The following is a 26215-nucleotide window of genomic DNA, read 5'->3' as shown; positions in this document are numbered from 1 at the left end:
AATAGGCATTAGAACTGAAGCAAAGTAGCTAACAATGTCTGTGTGTCTATATGTAAGGTTCAAATGGTAGTAGCAGTTATTTTCTTTCTGTTATTATGATGCCTTTTACCTTGAATCTTTAAGAGGTTACTATCAGCCCTTCCTCATTAGAAATGAACAAATCGCAACACTGGGTTGTTGTCATGGTAATGAGAAATCTTAGCTTTGGGGGGGGGGGAATGTAGAGTTTCATATCTATAATTTGATAAGATTATCTAAAGCTTGTAAATAACTAGCAACTAGACATAACATAACATTTTCTGTATATCACAAATGCACACAAGCAGTTTATCAAACCAGCCCAATAAAGATGTATTGTCGAAGGCTTTCACGGCCGGAGAACGATGGTTGTTGTGGGTTTTCCGGGCTGTATTGCCGTGGTGTCTTGGTATTGTAGTTCCTGACGTTTCGCCAGCAGCTGTGGCTGGCATCTTCAGAGGTGTAGCACCAAAAGACAGAGATCTCTCAGTGTCACAGTCCCAGCCACAGTCACAGCCCAATAAAGCTTGAATACATTTGTGCAATAGTTGGCATACATCTAGCTGCTGATTAGGAAAAACCTCCCTGTCCCACAGGGCGGTTTTCTTATGGGGTCAATAGTCAAAACGCTCAAAACTGAAAGGTGAATCCTCACTTTCAGAGTAGCAATGTCACTGCCACCCTCTGTGACTAACCCTCAACTTGTGACAAAGAGGCAAACTGCACATGACAGAGAGCTGCACAGGAGGCATCAATTGAAATGCAAGTAATTAATCAAAATATTTGAATAACAGATTTGGAAAATAAGCATTCCATTCTCTTTCTATTTTTTTTGTTTGAAATCTACCTATTAAAAGCCAACAATTCTATCTATTATATTTTTAATCTCCTTTCCCCTCAGAAGCTCAAACATGTGAGGTAAGTTAGGTTGAGAGTCCATAACTAGTTCATGGTCGCCAGATGAGCTTCATAGTGAAATGGGGATTTGAATTCTGGGTCTCCCGGGTCCTGGTCTAATATTCACTGTCTGGTAATTATTTCTATGTATAGAGTTGTATCCTTGAGCAGGGCTCTTCTGGTTATTTTGTAAACAGTTGTTTTCACTGTTTGTTTCAATAATGTTTTCAAATATATTACTACTAGCAACAAAGCCCATTGTGTGAAAAAATATAATGGGCTCTAGAAAACTGTTGTTGGTCATTTTATATTTTTCATGAAACATAATCAGTCATCAAGGTCTACTTGAATTTAAGGCCCATTGCTATTCAATAGAGCTTACTCCGAGGAAACTGCCTTCAGGATTGCAGCCAGGCTTCTTTAGGGAGGGGGAATAAGTCCACAGGATCCAGCGGGTACCCCTTCCAGGAAAGCATGGACAGGCATCCAGCACCACCAGGGCTTCCACCTTCTCCTCAGCGACCCTCAGGTGAGGCATGGGGAGGAGTGTTTAGGCCATTGATTCAGTGCCCCCCCTCCTGGTGGCAAGCAGGTGCTTTGCAGCGGCCTCAAGTCTAGCATCGTCAGCAATGTGCCTGTGCAAGGATAAAAAGTGAGCTGTCGCCAATATGGCTTGCCTTTTATATAGTAGGATTAGCTATATAAGAGATGTTAGCAACAAGTATAAGTGTAGGCTTTCCCCAAGTTCTTCTATATGTATGCATAGTCATCTTTTATCACTATTCAGAAAGAGCAAGAGAGAGGAAGAATACAACCAAGGCTATAAATGTCCATCTCCCCCACCTCCCCTAATTTTTTTTCTGAGCAAATAAATGTTTTTTCTATCACAGGGAAGCAGCATAATCAATGCATCAAATCAGAAGTATCAGTCCATCTTCAACGGGAATTTTCATGCTTTCTGAGACCTCTGAAAAATATCTAAAAGGAGAGAACTTTAGAAGCAGATGAAAATGTTTTGCAAAAACCACCCCACCTCATTTAGCTCAGTTCTATGTATGACTATACAAGTGGCCAAACAACCTTTAATAAATGTGGAGGTTGTCCCTACTCCATTCTGCCTGAGCTATATCCCTTCTTCACCAATTCTGAGCTGAAAAACAATTTTGTAAGATACTGCTGCATCATATCAAGCAACAGTTGTTGTCTGTTCAGAAGCATGAGCCTACTGTATTATTCTGGCACAATACCTTCCCCTTATAATAACTGTTGAATTTAGTCCCCTCTGAGTCCTAAATGCTCCTTTACTGGCTCACAGATCCAGTTATTGACATGGTATGTGAAAATGGATAAAATGAGTTATACTCTAAGCAACCAAATGTACAGCATATCGGATTCATTGGAGTGGATCAGTGGCTTCTTTACTAACAGAAAATACCTTTGTAAACAATAGAAGAAACACTTTTCAATCATGATTTCTACTGGAGAAACATCCCTGACATTTAGATCAGTGAAGAGGCATGCTATTGGATGTATTTTTCTTTAACAAATTAGATGTTTTTAAAAAGAAATATAAGGGGGGGGAGTTTTCTTTTACAGAAATATTGCTCTGAGACCTGTACGTAGATATTTTTAGCTGATATTTATTATTGATTTGCTGAAGACATCCAAAACTTCTCAGCCAACACAGACTCCCCATGTGACTTACAAATTACAAAAATCACATGCATTTTAAAAATATGCAAAAACTAAACAAATAGTAAACAACTTAGAAAAAGAACAAACCTAACAAAATGCCTGGGTAAATACCAATGCAATCCTAAGGTAAGCTAAGAATTGCATTGGTTGCAATCCTTAGCCTAGCTAAGGTTGCCAGCTCTCCTCATCTGGGGAAGTAACCATGCCTGGGAGCACAGCTTTCGGTGCTGGGAGAGCCATTCCTCATGCTACTTTCTTGGAAGCAAGGTTGAGTCATGAGCCGACTGGGACCTACTCCTTGAGCCGGGCTGGTGGAAAGGCAGTCATGGAGAATTACCATGGACAGAAAGAGCCATGCTCCCAGACTTCCCTGACACATCACAGCCTGCCTGAAAGGGAAACAGAAACATGTGTGGCAGGGCAAGAAGCTCAGCCTTGCACAAGCCACAGCCAAGTCTGCAGCACCTTGGGAGAGTGTCCCAAGGCCTGAGGAGACCAGGAGTTCCAATCTCCACTGTGCTATGGAAATTTACTGGGTGACATTGGGCTAGTCATGTACTCTCAGCCTAACATTCCTCACAGAATTGTGAAATTTTAAATGGAGGAGAGGAGAAAGATATCAGGTGCTTTGTGTCCTCGTCGTGGAGAAAGGTATAAAAAGTGAATAATGAATACAACTGAAGATAAAAGATAGTTTGGTGTGTGAATGTAAAGGAGAGAAGGAAGCCAGGAAAAGCAGGATATAGATGCTTCCAAAAGGAAGGATGAAAGGAAATAGTGTGAAGAGGGGAAATAGGAGAAAATCAAGTACCTCCTCCTCTAGTGTGCAAGTTGGCCCCTATCAAGCAGCACCACACAAGTTGGCTAGAGTTTTCCCAGGAAGAGGCTGCCCGGGAGAGGAAAGGGATGAGGGAAACACAGACAGTACAGACAGAGTAGGGTTGCCAGCTCCAAGTTGGAAAATTCCTGGAGATCTGGGGAGTGAAACCTGGAGAAAGTGGGGTTTGAGGAGGGAAAGGACCTTGGCATGGCATAATTCCATAGAGCCCACCCCCCAAAGTAGCCATTTTCTCCAGGTGAACTGATCTCTGCGGCCTGGAGACCAGTTGTAATTCCAGGAGATCTCCAGCCACTACCTGGAGGCTGGCAACCCTAAGATAGAGGTAGGTTGGCTGGTGGGTAGGAAGAAAAGAAGGAAACAGAAGTAGAAGAGAAGCTATGGGAGCTGCTAGGAAAGGGAAAGTGGAAATAATGGTAGAGGGGAAAATGAGAGGCCTCCTCTCCACAAGTCTTTATGGATCCCCCCACTGTCATCAATTCTCAACATGGCACGATCTGTGAATACTTAATTTAGTGGCTGGCACCATTAACAGACAAGACAAATCTTTTTACAAACCTGAAAAAGCTCCAGGTTTACAGAAAAATCCGATTTAAACAAACAACAACAATAGAAGGGGTTAACACCCCCTGCATAATAGAAGCAGTACCTGTACCTTTAAGAGGGAGATATTACAGCCATTGTGTGGGTTGCTAGCCAATCACAACAATATTGCCAGTTTCCACACCTTGGTTTCTGAAGTAAGAGGGGAGGGGAGGATGCTTTCTAGGGCTATTTTGGCTTCCTAGTCGACCCCTACTCCATTCTCTCCTGCCCTGGATGAAAGATTTATTGTGGCCAGGTCAAGCAGCAACCCCCAGCAACTTTCTAACATGCAATTTTTGTAACTCACTAGGGGTGTGAAAAATGAAACAAATGAGCCAGGGATACACCTAGAAATTGCTGTTTAATTTAGTTAAAGTGACTCCTGGAACGGTGAACCAAATTCAGGGAACAAAGTTAAAAATCACCTTTCCACCGAAAAGCTTGTGTGTGTCATTCGGGTTTTTATAGCCCAGCGGTGGCAGGCAGGCAGGTAGCCACTGGGCTTGCGGCATCTTGTTTTCCTTAATGGCATTCTATCAAATGGATCCAAAGGAGAGAGCCCTTACATTATACCACCTAATTAACTCCATTGGAGAGAAGGGGTAATGTGAACATGAGTGCATCTTTTTATTTTATTTTATTTTATTTTATTTGCAGCACTGCCCAGGCACTGATTTGTCTCCCCATTCACCGCCATCAGGGCACTTGAACAGTTGGACCCAATGAGGGAAAAGTGCTGCTAGGTGGGGTATAAGTGGTCTGTTCAATCAAACAAACTTGATAAAAGCCCTGGAAAACTTCAGTCATAGGCTGTAATTCTAAAGTCACTTCCCTGGAAGTAAGCACTATTGAGGAACATGGAACTTACATCTGAGTAGACCTGTTTAGGATTCCTTCAGCCCCCCTCCTCATCCAACATCTGTCTAAACATAATTTAAAAACAAATTCACCACAGCAAGTGGATTTCAAGCCGTGTGCGAGCCATTAGCCTACTCTGTCATTTCAAAAGCAATCTTACCTGCTTACAACAAAAGGAAAGCTTGTGAGAAAAGCATAGGTTGATGTGGCTATTGGATAAGAGCAAAAATAACTGCCCCAGAGCCTCTTTTCCCCCAACCCAACCTCCTGAAAAGAGCAGTGTTCGCTGCCAACACTTGCCTTCCCCAACCATTCTTTGGTAAACACCAAACATCGTTGTTGTGTATACTCAAACTTGGTGGTTCAATAGTTTAGAGGGAGGACTGTCTTCTCTGCGATTTTGGTGCCATTAACTGCAAAAACAGCTGCCCCAAAGATCCTCAAAGTTTTCATTTCAAAGAATGGGACCGAAACTCATGATGAGGAAAAAAGACCCAAATGGATTAGATCCAAACCGGAAATGTTCCACCCAGAAAAAACAATAATGGTACATTGTTCATTCAGAAACCCTGAATTCAAAACGGAAACCAAAATTTTCTGCACTCCCCTACAACTCACCAGGTACTGTAGTGTCTATAATTTGATGCCCAGCAGCATTGAACTTGAGTGACTTGACCTTGCCCAACAGTAACAACTACACAACTCTCCTGAGGACTTCTGCAACATGGCTAGATTTTCCAGGAAGAGGCTTCCGGAGGGAAGCTGAGAGCCAGCATGAGGTGGTGGTTAAGTGTCAAACTAGGATCTAGGAGACTCGGGTTCAAATCTCACTCTGCCATAGAAGCTTGCTAGGTCATCTTGGGCCAGTCACTCTCTCTCCACCTAAGTTGTTGTGAGGATAAAATGGAGGAGAGGAGAATGATGTAAGCTGCTTGGGTCTCCACCTATGAGAAAGGTGGGGTATAAATGAACTAAATAAATAATAAATAAAACTGAAGACTGATGAAAGAAAGGTTGGTTGGTGAGCAGGAATAAGAAAAGGAAGCAGGGGAAGATGGGAGTATATGGGCACTGCCAGGAGGAGTGAAAGAGGAAACATGGTGGGGAAGGGGATAGAGGGGGAAATGAATTCACCTTCAGAAGTCCGTGGGCATTCTCCACTAGTTCCCTCTGAGAAATGAAACAAAGCCTTGAGTGCAGATCTTAATTCATGGGCAGGTTTGTACAGAAGTGAGTCCTTTAGGGTTTCTTGGTTTCGATCTGTTCAGGACTTTATCATTACTAGCCAGCACATTGAATGAGGCTCAGAAATGAAAACTGAAGTCTTATGGTGACCACTGCTGGGGTTTTCAAAGCAAGAGAGTAACAGGTCTTCAGCATCCCTGGTCTTCCTTGGAGGTTTCCCATCCAGTTATTAAACAAGGCCGACCCTGTTTAGCCTCCAAGATCTGCAAGACTGGGCTTTCCTGGGCTATCCAGGTCAAGATAGTTGTTATCATAAGATAAGCATAATGACCTCTATCTACAATTAATGCTAATGAGAAATATGGCTGCTAGGTTTTGGTTTTTTGAGAGATCTTCAACACATTCCCAAGCATACTTAGATGTAACAAAAAGCTGCCCTGCTTCTGCTTTAAACAAAAGATGCAAAGCAATCTGGATAATCAATCTTGCTAGCCAAGCACACTAAAATCTTTCCCTATGCATTTAACAATTGCTATGTTTCTTCTTGATAAATATGTAATAAGATGCTAAGTTACTTTTTCGGTTTATCCTTGCTTATGTTTTTGAAAATATATTTAGGACTACTAAAATTTAGCTCCGCACTGCTTTTGTGTGTGGCTGTGTTAAATTTGGTTTTACATCAATATAATAAGACAACTGCACAGTTTTAAGTTATCAATATTGAAAGGAAAATGAGGGGTAACTTGTCTTTTTAAAATGCCAGACAGATAAATACAGCTCCCCAGGATTTCCAGTGCTATTTGAGCCTTGCTGAGAGCTGTCTACTTGTGCCATGAGAGGCATTTAATCTTCAAACAGCAACTGCTATAACTGCTTGAAATAGTCTTATCTTCCATGTTTCATTTGTATTTTAAATGTTCTTTTATTAAGAAATTAGAGTCATATTTCAGCAAAGACACATAGGATGGTATAAATAAAATAAAGGAGGGGGTTGTTGGTTCTCATATACTAGGGACTAAGTACTGAACCTTCTTTCTTGTTTGTAGCTAATTTATCAATTCTGAGGGCCAAGCTACAAGTGACGAATGACACTTGAACAGCAAGTGTATTTCTCCCTGTTCACTTGCCCTCCACTCAATCCACTTGCCATTCAAGTGTCATTTGTCACTTGTAGCTTGGCCCTAAGGCAGCCATAAATCACAGTCAAGAGTACATGCATAGACAGTCACACTTTCTTTCCATCTTTCAGACACGCATGTGTATGTAGAATGCATATACTGTGCTGAGGAAGAAAAAAACCCTAAACTGTCAAGGAACTAGTCATATCCATCACACCCTGTCCCAAGCCTTTTGATCAGGGACTTAGCCAATCACTTTGCTAGTATTGAAGATATGAGCTAAATCCCAGTCTGCTGGTCATTGCACTCTTTTCAGAACCAATGGTGGGCTTTAGATCTGCAGCAACAAACACATCGTTTCTTACAGTTTATGTTTGATATCGCCTCTGTCATAATATGATGAAAACAATTAATATTCATGTGCTAATAAATGATTATTAGCAGTCTGGTGAAGAAAATGCTTTTCAAAGTCTTATACATGCATACAAATTGTGTCATTTAAATAAATGTTATAATTAACATCTTATTTGTAAAATAAATTAACTTGTGATTTTGCTTGCAGCAAACTACACAAATTAAGCATGACAAAAGTCCAGGTCTTTGTAAATCTCCCCTCCTGCCACTTGCTACTGCATTGGTGAATGGGGAAAACTGTTAGAGGTATGCACTAAAAAGTTTGGGATCAAGGAGTTCCAAAACTATGTGCTGTTATTGGTTTTTTTCTGGGTGGAGCATGGCTGGCTCAGATCTAATCCATTTGACCTTTTTCATTATCATAGGTGTTGTTCCTGCTCTTTGCAACGAGGGCTTCCAGGTTCTGTGGGACACTGTTTTTGCACTTAATTGCACCAAAATTACACAGAACACAGTCTTCCCTCTAAACCGTGGATCCGCCCAGTTATTCCTCAGTTACACTACATACACACACACCAACAGACCCTGAAGAAGGTCAGCAGCTGGGTGCACACTATGACAAGAAATGGCTGGTAAAGGGGTTGCAGCCACAAAGTGGCAGCAACATTGAAAACAATCCTGCTATGTTTCCTTTTTTTGTTCTATAGTGCCAATAAATATGCATCCTGCTGTTGACTGTTAGTTTCATGTTTCCTTGGCCTTACTCCAGGGAATTATCTTTAGAATTGCAACCTGTGATTGAAGGTTCCAAAGCTTTTATCAAGTCTGATTGACTGAACATACCCAGTGTCCTTTTTCTTCACAGCAACCATCCAAGTGCCCTGATAGGGGTGGACGAGACAGACCAGTGCTTAGGTACCATCTCAAAACAAACCAAGATAGACCCCTCCTAAACAGGTCTACTTAGATGTAAGTTCCATGTTATTCAGTTTTGTTTACTCCCAGGGAAGTGTCTTTTGTATTGTAAATGGGTAGGGCTAGGAACATGGCTCTCTGTTTCACAGCTGAAAGTTTAGTTGAGAGAGGGGGGTGGTAGCTTATTACCCTGAAAGTAAGGATTCACTCACAGTTTTGAGTGTTTTGCCCTTGACCTCCCACTCAGGCAGCTTGTGGATACAGCTGCCGGTGACACCTCCTTCTCACCAACAGAGTTAATCAATGACATAAGGATTCTCTCCCCTTGGGATATATGATTGGTGAATGTTGTTAAGGAAAACAAGATGCTGCCTTGAGAGATAAACCCAGTGCCTGACTGTTGCTGCTGGTGGTGCTGGTGCTGTAAGGTATAATCTGAAATGAAACACACAGACTTTTTGATGGGAAGGACTTATTATGATAAGTTTTCTGAATTTGGTTCAGCATTCTGGAAGCTGCTTCAACAAAATGAAATAGCAATTTCTGGGTGTTTTTCTGTGTCATTTATTTCATTTTGCACATTAGTAAAAACTATTTGATCTCTTGGAGATTTTACTTTCCAAATATTTTACTATAAAAACTATAACAATAAGAGGCAAGGAACTGATCCAGCAAAAAGGAAGCAAGCATGGGAAAATGGAAGAGAGCAAACATACTGCATCATCAAAAACATTGTGGCTTGGGAAGAGGAGATGCTGGATTTAGATTCCTTCAGCTGTCAAAATTTCAATATTTCATTGGATTGGGCTTTGATAAACATTCACTGCAAAGTCTTTGACAAATGACAAAAGCCACTTTCTTTCTGCAGATCTGTGATTTTAAACTAGCAGGGTGGAAAATAATAGCCTTATGCACCACGCTGTACTTTCAGCATGTCAGCTTTTGCAAAGTGGCTATCCATGTTGACTGCTGGCTCTTCTTTTTTTACAAGAAAAGGTTTGAACTAAGTTGAAATTATTCCTCACTGACTCATACAAGTCTTAAGAATGATGCTGGCTGCTTAATTTCAAGCCACATTAAAATAGTGCAGCAGTTAACCTATTGCCTCATCAAAGACCAAACCCACAATTTAGCATGTCACTATGTTTTGAAATGCATAACATAAGAGACATGGTCATACATCTGGGAGATACTATTTGATAGAGCTCCCTGATGTGGATACATATTTTTAAAATCCATAATGTGTAATTCACCCTTAAATACTTTGTGTTGATAATTCATGGAGTATGATGGCTTTTTAACATCCATCAGAATTCTAGGGATGTGTGATTTGGCTCAGGAATACTGAATATATAACCAAAAATATATATGCAGAATTATTTGGGTATATCTGAATATATCCAGCATGTTTGGATATATTCAGATAAACCAGTATATATTCAGATACACTTTACCAAATTAGCAGGATATATTTGGGAATATCCAGGAATCACATTTTAAAGGTTGAAGCAGCTTGTTTCCCTTTGTAGGCTTCCTAGGCAATAGGACAAGAGGGGAAGGGGGCAGTATTACTATATATGTGTGTCTGTCTCGGTTTTGCTTGCTTGTCATATGCCATTGCCATATGCCATATGCTGCCTTGGTGTTACTGGCTTGCTAGGTTGGATGCTGGGGTTCTCTGGTTTGATGTTGCTTTGGTTGGGCTTGCATTAGTTCTGGCTTCTACCTGGCATCTTTGAGTGACAGTGGTTCTGTTGGGCTTATAACAGTGTCTCTTGGTTCAATTTGGTTCTGATGGGATTCTCTGGTTTGACGTTGGTTCTGGTGGGCTTTGCTGGTTCTGTTTGCATTGGGAGGCTTTTGGTCATTGGTTGCTGTTGTGTGTTCAATCCAGTGTGATGCCACAGGGCACCCTGAAGTCCAGCTCAGTAAAATATCATCTGCCTGGAGGCTATTTTTACTGAACTGGGCTTCAATACACCCCATGGCTCCTCTGTCACTCATGTGACAGGAGGCAATGGGAGCACATGGAAGCACTTCTCCCCATCCCACCCCCATGCCTTTCCTCCCCATCAACCAAGTGAGCAGATCTGGGGGAAAGCAGGGGGAGGGAGGGGTGCCAAGCCTAACCCCCGCATGCTGACCATTCTGTCAGTCTAAAAAAGCCTTCCTATACTGCAGGTTAAACTAAGAGAGAACTAATGAGAGAACCTTTTGCTGGCAGAAAAAATCTAAGGAAACAGTAAAATAGGCAGGGAGGCAACATAATATAAATCTTGTAAAGGAAGCAAATCCCCACATGTGGGTTCTACATTGTCTTTAGCAACCTGCTTGAATTTCACTTTTGTTCTGCTTGTGGTACTCTTTAAATGTTGCACCCATAATATCAGAGTCGTTTCCCCTGCCTGTATCCCACAGTACTGAGGAAATATTTAAATATCCACTGGCTAGGGCCGGCCCACCCATTGAGGCTGGTGAGGCTGCCGCCTCAGAGCGCTAAGGTGCCGTAGGGGCGCCGGCCTGGGGGCAGGGGCATGCGCCAAGAAAGCTGCCACCGCCGCAACTCCACAGGATTGCGTGCTGTTGGTGGCAGGGTGGGGCAGCTGAGCAGGCAGCCTCCCGTTCAGTTACTCTGCAGGCCAGGCGCAGCTGGTGGCCAGGGCTGCCGGCTGCACCTGGCCCACAGAGCAACTGAACGAAAGGGCTGGAAGGCCCCCTGTGCACACGCCAGCCCCTGCATGATGATGTCACACACAGTGACATCATCATGTAGTCCAGTGTGCGTGTACGCACACACACAGACAGCATTAAGCTGCCTCAGGTGCCAGCAACGCTGGAGCCGGCCCTGCCAGTGGCAGATGAGTGCTAATAACATGGGTCCTCCTAAGCACTTAACTATTGCCCAGGTAGGATCAGGGCAATATTCAAGGGAAGCCCATGTTTTTTGTCCTTGCCCACTTGGTTGCACAATGAAACATTACAGCAGTGTCATGGGATAAGTCCACTGAGAAGTACATCCTTGCTGCAACTGTAATGTTTAAATGGCATTACACTGACTTTCAAATTGACTGCAGTTTCATATTGCATGCACACACTGCAATTTCCATTCACATTATAAGCTATCAAAAATAATCTCCATATAGGAATTGAATAACACAAGCAATCCTTTTAGTTAAGCAGCTGCATGTTTGCACCATGATTACTCTCAGGGCCATTTCATTGATTATCAGCTTTTTTCTTAGTTACATAAAATGCAACGTAAGAATGTATTTCATAATACATGTAAGTATCAAACAACTAATATGTGCAGAGGCAACCCTTTTTTATGGTCATAGCAAATAAGCCATTCATATAGGATACTGGATATATATTGTCACATTGCATATACACTATCATCTCAACAGAGGAAAAAAGAATAAAGCAGCCCTCATACTGCACAAAAGTTAAGCTGGGGAGATACTGGTGATGTAATTTGAACAGAATCATGCAGTGTAATTAGTTACTGCCAGCACCCATGATAGAGTGGTCTGATTTAGCAAGAGCAACATGGAGGCATTTATCTTGTCTTCTTCCACATTGCAGATCCCATTCCTGTGAAACTTCAGCAACACAGATCCTTGCTGCACTATTCTGGCACTACAGCAACCTTGACACCATATGAGAGGAGCTGATGGCACAACTACTGTCTTCAGAAGCACCACCCAGCTTCTATGAGGGGCAATGGCAGTATAGGAAACAATTATTCCTTGCAACCCATTTTTTTTCTGGAAGATAGTACTTTTTACTAAGGACAAGGTCCCTTGCTATTTGTGCTTTATAGGAATGATGGATTTCTTAAGGATAACCATTTTTATTTCTTTTCCTTTCCATTCCCTTCTGCTAAGTTCTAAAAGGAGAATGACTGGACTGCCTTCCCCTGCATTCATTGTGGATTTTCTGTCAGACAAAAGGTAAATGGGACTGTCTCCAGTCAGTATGAGGTGACAGGAGCAGCATACTGGAACAATGAACAACATGTTATGAAATCTGTTCAGTTTCCACCACTGGTGAGAGGTTTAGGGCAAAAGAATTAATTTACCCCCCAACTTAACACTACAGGGCATTTATATGCTCCTTCCATGGCCCCGGCTGATTACTCGGAACAGGAGAAATGAGGTGTCACTTATCCTACTGCAACTTTAAAAGGGTTGATCGGGGCATAGATAGATATTTTTTTTTAAAAAAAAATTAGTTCCTAAAGACAGAACAATTTCTAGTTACTGCGGCTTCTAAAAAAATCTAGTTATTGTGTGACAGGTGAACCACCCTCATTTCTCCTAGGGGAAAAAAGGGTATAAAGATGGTTGAGTTTTTTAAAATAGGTTTATTGGATCAGTGAAAGAGAAGGACTGAAAATGGAATTAGTGGAATGCAATCAGCAAAAGTGGAGTTCACAAGCTGACACATTCCATATTATTTTAACAAGTCAAATCTGTATCATTGCTAGTAACATAAAAGTGTATATCTTATTTTCCTTTGGATTTTAGGAAATTCACAGATTAAGGTTTAAGCACCAACGTATGGTTTTCAGCTTCTTCTTCATGTTCAGCTTCCCCTACCCCCTCCTTTATTTCTTTGGGGAATGTCATGATGTGACTAAAAATATCTAGGACACCATAAGCCAGAATGGCTTTATACACTGTAAGTGGAGCTTAGGGATCTTTACCCTCTTTTCTGTTCGGTGTGTATGGCTAAAATTGACCTGACCATAGACCTATAGAGAGTTTCTATACCATTCAGAGAGATGGTGCCCTGGTTTTCACCCTGCCTCATCCTGAGGAATGCAATAACAAAGACTTCCTGCTTTTGGATTTATTTCCATTGGATCAGACTTATATTTGAACAGGTTCACTAAGAGAAGAGAAGGGAGAGAGGACAGAATGAACAAAATGAAATTCTACCAAGGTAACCCCCCTCCCCTCCCCTCCCCAAGTCATTTTAAACTGAATGGATTCTTACCTGCAGGCCCTGCAGTGGCCCAAGACTTCATGACTGTGTTATTTTTCAGCCAGATTTTTTATAAAGTTAAAGCTTCTTCTTTTACAATCTAAAAGGTTGTGTGTATTAGAAAAGGGCCAAGTATGACATGTAATTTTTTCTTTAAGACCCTTAAGACTCAGATTGGAAAACTGGCCGCTCGCAAAATTTCAGAACGTGCAGCTTCCCATCTTAATTTCAAGGTAAAGCAAAACTCTTCACCTTCAGAACTTTACCTTCAGAAAAGAAGCCTAGAAAATTGGAAGTGGCTCAAGTTAGGCCAAGAAAACGTTACGGATAGACAGTGTAGTCACCTGAAAGCAGAACAGGAAGAGCTGAAGGAGAAAAGGCAGGCAGGAAGACATAAATGAAGGGGTGTTTTTGATACCAAAAAATGAGTAAGCGTAAGAGTAGTAAGAATCACTGTACTAGAAAATTAGGAAAATGGAGGCTATAAAACAGGAAGAGTAAGGCTTTACTTAAAACATGATGCAGGCAGCATAACTTACCCATGGCCCTTTGCATCCATGAGAGGCATAGCTGGTTTGCTAATGTGCACACAGGTCTCTTTACATGTGGAGCAACCTGATTTAAATAATCCACACAAAAATGCATGGCCAAATTATTTGTCCCACTAGAGTTACGCTTAATTCAAGCCTAAAGGGAAAAGTACTGCTCAGGCTACACCTAGTTCCCCCAAGCCTGCGTTGAACTATTTGCCAGAACCTCCAGGAGGGATTCTTCTGTTCAGTGCTTTTTTCTTTAAAAAAGAGGGACTATATTCTTGGTGTTGTCCCCCTCAGCTCAAGTCCCCAAAGCCCAAGAGATGCCAGTACTGCATAAAGAGGGGCTGTTACTCTATGCAGGCACATACCCCGTGGGGCGGGGGGACCCTGCTTCTGTTTATTTGGAATATATTGCTCATTTAAAAACAAGGAAGCTGACACATAATGAGGCCTTCCCAGGGGGGGCTGCCAACTTCTAGGTAAGACCTGGAGATCTCTCAGAATTACCAAAGCTCTCCAAGCTATAGAGATTAGTTCTCCTGGAGGAAATGTTGGGTTTGGATTGTGGAGACAATAGCGTCCATTCCTGCTGAGTTCCCTCCACTCCCCAAACTGTGCCATCCCCAGGCTCCACCTCCACATCTCCCTGCTCCCAGGACATACTGTGGCTGATATAAAGACCGTTGGTCTTCCCCAGATGAACTCCATAGGCAGGATAAAATGTGAGACTGCAGAATTAAAATTCATTCAGGAATCCAAGACAATATACCTCTTCTCGATTAACAAGGACCTTGGATTCCTAACTAAGAATAGGTGTTGATAGCTCACATATGCTGCCTTTTACAACGGTTTATTGGCTCCTCTTTCTCTTTTCAGCCTGCATTAGATTTGATTATTCTGCTCTGCTGTTGGCTGTAAGTGTCTCACATCTACTCCATGCTAACTAATTTATCTTTTAACTGGATCTTGTTTTACACCAGCCTCTCTTTGTCATATCCCCTTTCCCGAAGTGTTTAACCAAGCCTAATTGATGTATGCTTATATGTGACTGAGAAGGTGAGCCCTGACTCATGAAACATCCTGCTGAAATAAATTTTGTTAATCTTCTTGGTGCCATCTGACACTGATGTACTTTTATCTCAAAGTATGACCTTGTTCATCCCCCCTCCCCATGACCTATCATTCAAGAATGTCACTTACTTGTTTGAACAGAAGCTCACTATGTCCCTGTCAGTGTGATAGGCTGCATTGTGAGCACTCAAAGAAGGGGATCCACTTCCTACATTTGTGATTATCTCTTTGTAGTGGTGCCTTTCCTACTAATCTGGAGCCTTCCAGGGAGGGGGCAGAGATGGCTCTTTGGCCGGTCCACCCAAGGAACTACTTGAGGTGGCACCATGAAGAGAGTGCTTACATGGCATGTGCTTGTATGCCAGCCATAAGTGGCTTGAGAGGCAGTGGGTATTACCTATTGAATCCACAATGCTATTGTCCAGATCCAAGCCAAAGCCTTGTGGTGTTGCTTTGGGGCTTGCTCAAATCTTACAAGAAATAGAATAGCAATGGGTTACCTCCCTTGAGGTAATAAAATACCTTGAACTGGCCCTTGGTAAAAGGGTTTGCCCTTTATTGTCAAGGTTTTTCAGTTTTTCAGGATAGTGCCCTAACTGTCAGTTGCTTCTTCTACATAGGGGACTGACTGGATCTTTCTGCTCAACTCATTTATTCATTCTGTGCATGGAGTGAGAGTGACTAGCATTACAAACAATTAACTGAATCATATGTATTGACAAGCAAGCCAAAGGTTCCAGTTAATTCCTCTCCTCAAGAAAGTGTAGCTGTTTACCATGAGTAATAAAATTGCTATAATTATAATGTGGAACAAAGTAATTAAGTAAATGATCTTAAAATTGACTTCTTTTTTGCTATATTACCTTAAACTTCCTTACCTCATTGGAATGTCTTCTGATGAGCAGAATGTCAAAAGGTGAAGCTTTTCTAGTGCAGAAATGTAGTGATGGCAAAACCCTCACCACCTGAATTTCTGGTCGTAGAACAACTGATAAAGGTACTATGGCAACAGTGGGACCCCTCACACAAGCCCTCCACACTCCTGCCACCCAGATAGGTAAAGGCCGGGAGTCCACCATACGCCACCTGTTTACTCTCCACTATAGCAGGCAGAGAGCTCTGATCCAAATTCTCACTGGAAACATGGTAGGCTAAATAGGCTTTTCCAGCAAAGCAATTTGTATATTTTTATGCACAACTGGCCAACGTTCACCTAGAATGGCATCCAGAAGTGGTGGTGAGAAGAGCTGATCCTATTGATTGTCTGCTTGTGAAGAGGGGCAAAAGGTGACAATCTCAGTAGTTTCCTGATTACTGAAAGCCCAGCATAGACCTTTTTGAGTATTTCTTCCTTACTTCTTAAATAGTTTTTGCATGCATCTATGATGTGTTAACAATGTCTTGCTGTTTTTATTTGCACCCAACTTCTGATCTTTAAGTTCAGCATAAAATTACAATAAATGAGAGATACCTGGCCATTATTTGATTTGTATATAGAAAACTTGAGGAGTACAGATCACCCATAGTTGCAGAGTGAATTCATGGCTGAAGAGGGGTTCTGACCATTATCCTAAAGTGCAGGCCAGGTAGAAGTGTGGGAAATTGTGAATAAAAATGTTATTGACATGAAGCTTGGCGTAATATTAATATTGGTTTGGAGCCTACAAATCTGTTCTACTAATTGCCTCCAGTTCAAGGGTTCTTGCTGTGGTGGCGGAGGCGGTGGCCTTGGGACAGAGGAAGGTTCCACCTTTACTTGGAACCAGAGGAAGGGCCTTGGGACAGAGGAAGTTTCCACCTTTAATGGAAAGGATTCAATAGATTCAACTCTTGGTCTTTATTACCCTGTAATGCTTTAGAGGCACCAAAGTGGCATTGTACAAACATGGAATTGAACATACACATGAAGCTGCCTTATACTGAATTAGAACATCATCAAGGTCAGTGTTGTCTATTCCAACTGGCAGTAGCTCTCCAGGGTCTTAAGCAGAGGTCTTTCACATCACCTACTGTCTGGTCCTTTTTTAACTAGAAATGCTGTGGATTGAACCTGGGCATGCTGCATGCAAAGTAGAGGATCTTCCACTGAGCCACAGCCCCTCCCCTAATTTTGAAGAAGGGAGCTTTGACTCTCGAAAGCTTATGCCCTGAAAATTTTGCTGGTCTCTCAGGTGCCACTCGAATCCCCTAATTCTCTATTCTTTTTCAGAATCTTCTTTCAAGAAATTGGATCAGCCCACAAAATTCTACCTTCGTGAAGAGAAGAGTGTCACAGATCATGTTTTGAGTCCAGTGGCACCTTAGAGACCAACAAGATATTCAGTGTATAAGCTTTCAAGTATCAAAACTCCCTTCTTTGGATTCAAATCATGTTGTTTTGAAATGCTGAACATAGATCCATTTATGTATACATATTCTTGATAGCTACAGCTAAATGTAGGAATGTTTTCTACTTTGTAAAGGGGCCTCTGGATACCCAACTTGCAGCCTCAACAGATACACTCAGCAAAATAATTAGCTTTTAAGGGGAGTGCTCCCAATTGCTTCTAGTGAGCCAAATGGGATACTTTGTCTGCTCTCTTCTGGGGGAGGGATCTGCAGAGGAAGAAAACACTGTTCAGAGTACTGTGAAAATATGCAGTATGTAAAAGATGTGACAGTGAACTCAGTAGGATGTCAAGAGATAAGGGTATGGTAATTTCTGTGTTATTATTTGTTATGAGTTTCAAAGACTGCAGGGCTGGAGCCAGAGCCATTTTCGCTGGGTTCGGCAAATCACCTCTGCCCTTGTTTACTGCTATAATTGTGCAAAAAGGGAATCATACAGTGTTTCGAGAAATGAGATGGAATTCATTACAGGAGGCTTAGCTCACTGGTAGATGCCAGAAACATGAAAAAGGCAAGACTTTGCAGATGCTTTTGGAGCATGGGGGGAATCCCCTCTCTAAGTGGAATATAATGTTTCCCTTTTTAAGAAACAATACTCCAAGGGAATATTGTTGATTCATGTACAGTTTAGAAATACTGGATCATCATCGTTGCCAGGCTCTCTCTCTCTCTCTCTCTCTCTCTCTCTCTCTCTCTCTTTCTGTGTGTGTGTGTGTGTGTGTGAATGTTTACTTGTCTGCCTGCAGCTTAGCTGTTGGCTTTCCATCCCCCAGATGGCACTGCTGCATTCCAAGATCATAATTCTCAGCGGCTCTCAGAGAGAAGAGCTTGCTAGTCTCTGGCAAGCTTTTGTGCCATGTTTCTTCGTTTCAGAGGAAATATGGTACAATTCTCATGTAACAAGACTTGTGTAATCAGGAACAAGAAGCTCATTCCAAGACTAACATGGCAGTTATCTGCCTTAGCAGACGTGCATGAGATCATGTCCCATCAATAAAAAATGCATCATATGCTAGACTTCTTATTCTTAAATGTATTTAGTTTTGAGAAACTACATGTCATATTTGAAATAAACCAAATCTCTCCCCCCCCACCCCCACACCAGGAAGTATATATCTTATCCTCTGCTAACAAACATTTATCAGAAGTACAGATCATGATTTAATCTGGAGTAAAACTATCATTACTTTTAGTGTGAGAAGTATAGGAAAATTTAACAGAACACTTTGCTGGAGGAATGGGGGTCTCACAAAGACCCCTTGGTCTTTGACAGTCATAATATGTCTGGCTCCCATAAATACCTTGTTTGATCATTATTGTAATAAGACCGAATAAACTGTAATTCCTACTTTTTTGCATGCTGTTGAAGGTCTGCATGTATATGAGGAGGTAGCATTTGTTAATAAGATGGGGGTACTCTTTAGTAGGGATATGCAAAATCATTTCAATATATTTTCACTGCTTTCTCTAAAAATGGCACCACGGCACTGGAACACTTTTACCGTGCTTCCTCATCTTCACATTATGTTTGGCTATGTCCTGATGATCAGACATGTGCTGGAAGATACGTGCCTGGAACTCAATTTGTAGGCATGAAGGGATCAATTGAGGAGAAGGGCTTAATACTCCCCCCTCCCCCCCGATGCCATTTTCCCAAACTGGAATGGTCCTAGGGAGCACTGTTTATTGGCAGAGTGCTTAAGCAGCTGTCAGGATGCTCATCTGATTAAGAGTAACAAAGGGTTTATTTATAGAACTAACAAACTAGATAGGAAACAGAAGAGTTAACCTCGCTGCCTTAGCTTAAGAATAGAATTCTGCAGCTAGACAAGGAAAAGCCCCTTCAGAAAGCAGGTAATCCTCCTACAGTCCTATCTAACTAGAACTTGCTGCCTCCACCACAGGATCTTCTTCTCTTCAACTTTGTATACAAGGCATTGCTATACTCCAGCATTATTTGCCTCATTATGGAAAACTGACATATAATCTTTCAATATATGTGGTTTCTGGAACAGGCAAACAGCACCTCCTGAGGGCACTTCAGGTCATGAAAGTGACACCTGGGGGAGGGGGCTTAAGTCCTTCCTCTTTTTCAGCTGGTTCATGATCTAAATTGGCCCTTGAATACCTCAGGACTGCATTCAGTGCATGAAACTCACAGTGCATCTCTGATCTCTGGGACTTGGGTAGGATGTTAAGAAAAGGTGCTGTGTAGTTAGGCCCTGTGAGAGGGCTGAAGCTTCTTTTGTACCAGAGAAAAGTCCTGTGCAAACAAGCTAGTAGTAGTGGTGGGAACAATAGAACTAAACTAGGGTCAGAACATTACTATATCACCTAGTGCTCTTGTTAGATCACTGTTACAACTAAGGTGATTAAAACATGTGAGGATGTTTCACGTTCGGTTCTGTCTTCTCATATCCGTGCTAATTGCGCTTCCATTTTAATGACCAAGGCAGCAAACATATAAGTCTGCAAAAGAGCTTGACGAGTGAGTATACGTTCTCACAGCAACATTGACTTTGGAAATGGAAGCTGAGAGTGTACTCAGGAAACCTGTAGGCTGTTGAACTGTGGACTTGGATCTGAGTCTCCAGACTGTATTTTAACACATTGGCTTCAATGGAGTCCATTGGCTTCAAGCACTTCCTTTCTATCAGTCAATTCTTCAGTCTCATCTGTGAAATTGCAGTTTAGAAGGAAACTCTCTTTAGCATTCTGTCTCTATACTGTATTCACCCACTCCCAATCCAAAGGTCATGATCCATAATCACCAAGACTGTTCCCTCTTGTAATGCCTCTCAATATGCATTACAACTGTCCACATCTTTGCCTAAAATGAATGGCCATTCGCAGGTAAAGAATACAATTGTAGTTCTGCCACAGCATACAATCTTTATTTTCTCTTAGCTATGGAGAATCAAGAAAATAACACCAGCCAATAATCTTTTTTTAAAATCTTGATAAGGTGAGTTGGCTGAAAGGCTGAATACTCAAGTCCATGGCCTATTCATCACTTAAAAATAAAAGCATGAAAAATAAGCATATTTGTTCATCAAAGCAAAACAAGGACTGCATTACACAGTGCAGTGGGAAAGAGTGCTATCCTTCTTTAATAGCTTCTGGATCCAGTGCATTCTGTTCCCCTGTAGGCCTGTTAGTAAAGATGAAGAAGGAATCCTTACATGTGAATAATATTCAAGAGCACTTCTTAATTGAATCTTTAAATTACTTTTGTATCAATTTTTTTTAAAAAAATGTTTTTTTACCTCTAATGGTAAAGAGCAGAAAGAACTCAGCCATCTACAAGACACAGCTGCTCATCACTGGTATCTGATTTCAGCTGTCACCAGCTTACCTGAAATGATTATATAGCAAGCCAAGCTTATCAACTGCAGCTTCCCATTTCTGGCGATTATAGCAACATGAATTTCTAATCTTCTTTGCCTACAGATTGCAGCAGAAAGAAACACAGTGTTGGTATTTAAAGCTACCCACGCTGTTCAGTTGGAATTTTTTAAAAGAAAAAAAAATAAAAGAAATATATTTTGGGGTGTCTGTGGGGGGGGGGTTAGATTCTCAGATACTAACCATGGCACATAACTGCAAATTTTTGGTATGGTTATCCTTATCAAGTAAGAATGCTCACAAATGCAAAGTTACCTTTGAACTGCTTTTTTAGCAGAATTGCATAAACCGTCAAACTGAATGCAACCTATGAAATACGTCTTGTCTTGTGGCTTGGCAACCATTTCACAATTCATTTGGTTTTGCATACTAAACAGTTGGCAAAACTTGGGACTTAGTGATCCCCTATGCATGGCTGGTGATCTGTGATCACGAGGGCCATTTGGCCTGGGCCTCAGACTTAGATGCATATTGACTTTAGGCTTTTGATGTGTTTTGCAACTTGTTTCCCTGTTTTGAAGCCTTATTTTGTTTTCATGTGTTGCTATTATTATTTTTATTATGGCTGGGGGCTAGAGTTGCCAACTTCAGTTTGGGAACTTTTTGGATATGTAGGGGCAAAACCTGGAGATGGGAAGGAGCTCAGCAGGGATGTGATGCCATAGAAGCCACCCTCCAAAGCTGACGTTTTCTCCAGGGTACTGATCTCTGAAGTTTGGAGATCAATTGAAATTCCAGAACACTAGGCCCCACCAACTGCAGGCAACCTAGAAACCTTAAAAGCTGGAAGTGGTCAAGCCCTCTCTGGATCTTTGACTAGGGTAGCCAGGTCCCTATACCCTGCTGGTGGGAGAGAGGGCCTACCACGTACCTTGTCCTTCCTGGGAGCCTTCTTTTCACGTGCGTGCAAAGCATGAGTGTTCCTGGGAGTGATGTCATCACACCAGCCCCAGGTGTGTTCCTATGTTTTGCATGGGACAAATTCAGCCTGTTTGGGGCCAAAATGGCTCCAGCAAAGCACAGGAGCATGCCTGCAGCTGTTGTGTTGATTTCACTTCAGGAAGTGACCATTGTCACTCCAGGAAGTGATTTTTTGCTTGCTACCAGGAGCATGCCTGCTGCATGCTTTCCCAGGTTGCCTGCCAGTGGCGGATGATGGTGGGGAGTTTGCCACTTTCCACAGATTGGCAGTGATCAGTGGGCAATGGGGCAAACCCCTAGGAGATTGCTGACTACCAATAGGCAACTGGGAAGTCTACCTCTAAAAGTGCCTGGTGAGTCAGGCTTGCTTTTTAGCATAGCTTTGATAACAGTCAAGAGCTGTCTCTTAGGCCTTTTACTCCAATTCATCTGGGCATCAAATACAGGAAATAAAATGTTGAATAGGATAAATGTTTGTAAAATATCTCAGAAAGCAGTTTTCTGGGAGAGACAAATTGAGAGATTTGGTTGTGGGGAAGGAATGTTACCTCAGGTGAGATTGGCTTTTTTTTAAAGTGTGATGTTGCGTTGACTAGGGGTCACAACTAGTAGGGCTGCCAATCCCCTCGTGGGGATGGGGGATTCTCGGCTGCCCACCACCGCTTATCTGGCCAGTGGGGGCGGGGGAGGTCGAGGAATGGGCCTGGGAGCCAAGGAACTTCCCAGACAAGAGCACCTCAAAGAGTGCTCCCTGGTGGGTGCAACAATATCACTTCCTCAGCTGATATTATTGTGCCTGGTGGCAAGCATGCTCCCACGCTTCAATTTTGGTCCCCAACAGCTGAACTGGCCCCACAAGAGGTGCAGGAGAAAACCTGCTGCCAGCATGATGGCATCACTTCCTAAGCCCCAAAGTGAGGACCAAGCTATGCATGATGAATGACACTTGAACGGCAAGTGGATTGACTGGAGGGCAAGTGAACAGGGAGAAATACACTTGCTGTTCAAGTGTCATTCGTCATGTGTAGCTTGGCCCTAAGTGCCAAGTTCCTCTCTTCCACTGAGAGGGCATAGGAACCTGGCAACCCTAGTCACAAGGCAGAAGACATTCTACCAAAGATGCAGCCTATTAGGTCTATATGGCATCCCATGAAGGGCTCAGTAAATCCCCTGGTTTTTGTTACTTATCCAAGACTGCAGTCAAAGGGGGAGAGAGAAAAAAGCTTAGCTGTCAAGTACCTGACAGGCCACAGTACATGACTGGTGGAATGTTGTACAATATGTGGAGAACAAGACTGTGGAATACTTAGCCTATGTAATCTTTATATCCCTTTCTTGTCTGTAAAGTGACTGAAAATGTTTAGTTGTTAGACTTTGAAAGAAATCTCCTTTTTTAGAATCAAGCATCTTTAATTTAGTATAGGGTGCTGTTTGCTGAAAATAAAACATACATAACAGTCTGCAGAAAAAAATGATAAACAATATACAATATTAAAAAGGTAGAATTCAAGTGGAAATTAATTGAAAAAATGAAATCATCCTCAACATTAGCCAGTTGCTTCCCCTGACAGGCACATTTTAAATGAATGTTAATAGTCTCACGATGTCATACAGAAGGTAGACTAAGACAGGATTTTTTTTTACAGCCACACCATGTGCTAAGAGTCAAGTCAAACTAGTTTGTCAGAAAGAGACTTACTGACAGAAAGTCCCCAAGGACAATCAGTGCCTTATCTGGCCCATTGCAGGTAGTTGCAATTCCAGCCTTTCCAAGCTTAAAGAAACTGCTAATGACATTAAGAGAAAATCTAGGTTGGCCCAGCTGCACTGTAAAGGAACAATCTAGGCTTATCATCTCCTGTTAATATGTAGGCAGGCCAAATACAAGTCCAAACATCAGAATTTGTCAGACTCATGGGATGCTGACTCTCAACATCCTTCTACAACATGGAAGTTGTAATTAGAGATGGGCATGAACCAAAAAAACCCCTGAACCATGTGGTTCATGGTTCGTCAAATTTCATGAATCACGAACTTTCATGCACCTGCCCCTGGTTCACAAACTGGTTTATTTGGTTTGTGAAAACGTCACATCCAGGTCAGAAAATCACCACTTCCAGGTCAGCAGACGGTCACTTCCGGGCCAGCAGAAGTTCACTTCCAGGTCAGCAGAAGGTCTGCAGGAAGTCCATCCCCTGTTGCCTAGGAAACTGATTGATTGGCACCAGGCTGTCTGCAGTGATGAACCAAAAACCGAACCAAACGAACCAACCTAAAAGTTCGTGGCGGTTTGTTAGAAATGGGATCTGGTGAACCGTGGTTCGCGAACCACGCACCGGCCTGGTTCGTGCTTAATTTTGGTTCGTATTTCGGTTCGTGTCCATCTCTAGTTGTAATACTGGCCTATTTCATAGAGTTATTGCAAGGATTGCTGAACTAATGTATGTGAACCATTTTAAGCATTTAAGAGTTAGTAGAAATATTTAATGCTACTGTTTTCATTAGACTCTACCATGGGGCTCCTACACTGAAAAGGTGAGATATTCCATGAGGTATCTAGTGCATGTTTGCATAATGGTTCTTAATGCCCAACCTAGCCAATTCTATGCCCAAAGTAGTCAATTCTATGCCATGAGCAGGCTACCAATGTCCCCCACTTCTTTCTGAGCCTCATAGCCACACAAGTTCAAAATTACCATCCTCTATTTTAGGATATTATCAGCAAAATTTTAAACAGAGATAAACTCTTCTAAGCCCTTTGACTTCAGTGGATTTAGATGGTTTTAATTCTGCTTAAGATTGTACTGTATAGGTAGCTTAAAAGTTGCCTTGTGTACCTAAAGCAGAATTTAAAACAAAGCTTCAAGTTTGAAAACCTTATTCTTTGCAATATTTAGAGCTGACTTGGTCTAAAAGAGCTCATATTCTCTCACCTTTGCTAATTAAAAATAAGAAGTGCTGGAAAGGCACATATAGTACTGTGAATTCTATTTCTAGACATTGTTTTTTTGGGTATTTCTTTCATTATCCCACAGCATTTCCGCTTAGTACAGTGGGAATTAAAATTAACAGATCTGCTTGTGTGCATATGGGTTCTTCCAATACAATCAACGGGCTTAGACTGGGTAACTCTGTTTAGGATTGCACAGTAAATATACTTAACAGTGTCATCCTAAGCAGGTCTGCTCAGAATGCTACCCAGGTGTATTCAGTGGGGCTTATTCCCATGAAGGAGTCCTTAGGATTGCACTGATAGAAAGGCCTGTATTGGAATGAATATGCTGAATGGCAGAAGTCTAGCAGAATTACCTGGATTTTTAAAGAAAGAATTTGGATGTGCCATGAATAACAATATATAATTCTCCATGAGAGAAATGTGTTGCTGTATATGTTATTACCTGCACTTTCCCCCTTATTGTCCAAGCTCTAAATTACCTACATTGTTTACCTCTAAATTACCTGAAATTCAAGCTCTAAATTACCTGCTTTGTTTTTCTTATTGCCCATGAGATTCCATGTCTTGTCAATACTGTCTTAAAGGGGATCACTGTAGATGTAAAATGATGAATGTAAGGGGTGTGGTGGTTGTGAATTATGTAGTATCTAGTTTATTTATGTATTTTATTTAAAACATGTCAATGTCACCTTTCCACACAAATAGGATCCTCAAGGCAGTGTACATGAAAGCATTAAAACATTTGAACATTAAACCAGCATTTAAAATAGATTAAAAACTCAATAAAACCATATAAACACACAATACCAAAACTAGGAAAGACAGCCAGTAACAGTTATTGGGGGATGCCAAATGAAACAAAAAAAGCCTTCACCCACTGATGGAAACTTTGATTTGCAGTCTGTGAAGAGGACATTTTGCAAGAAATTTGCTCATTGGAAACCACATCTAGAAAATGTAAGAAGTCCAGTAGAGATCAAATAGCGATGACAGTCCTGAGATATCTGCTCAGCATTTCATACAGAATGTTAACACAAGAGCATGGCATGAGACACCTCCCACCTCCTCCCCAGTTTTAAAATCCTGCCTGACAAGGCATTGTGGAGTATGTGAAAGCTTGCGCCATGTGCCTTGTGTCATATTTGTTGACCCTAATCAAAAGGTATTGGGTTGAATCCAACTCGTTTTTTCTCTGGTGAAAAAGGAAGCAGGGAGTCCCCTTTTACTACCAGAAAGGCTCTGTTTGGGATCATGGCACCTACATTGAAAAAAGTCATGTGGACCAGAGTCTGTAATAAGCAGTGGAATTGGCCAAGATTTAGTCAAAAAGTTGGGTGGATCTGATCCCAAACACAGCTATTGTACATGCAAAAAAGGTTTACAGTGAAATCCTAAGCAGTTACTCCAGTCTAAACCCATTGCAATCAACAGGCTTAGACTGGAGTAACTCTGATAAGAATTTCACTGTTATTTTTTTTATTTATTAAAT

Source organism: Eublepharis macularius, chromosome 9 (genome assembly GCF_028583425.1).
Source record: "Eublepharis macularius isolate TG4126 chromosome 9, MPM_Emac_v1.0, whole genome shotgun sequence".
In the NCBI taxonomy this organism is placed as follows: Eukaryota; Metazoa; Chordata; class Lepidosauria; order Squamata; family Eublepharidae; genus Eublepharis; species Eublepharis macularius.
The sequence above is the reverse complement of the archived record's forward strand: the minus strand, read 5'-3'. Positions refer to the sequence as shown.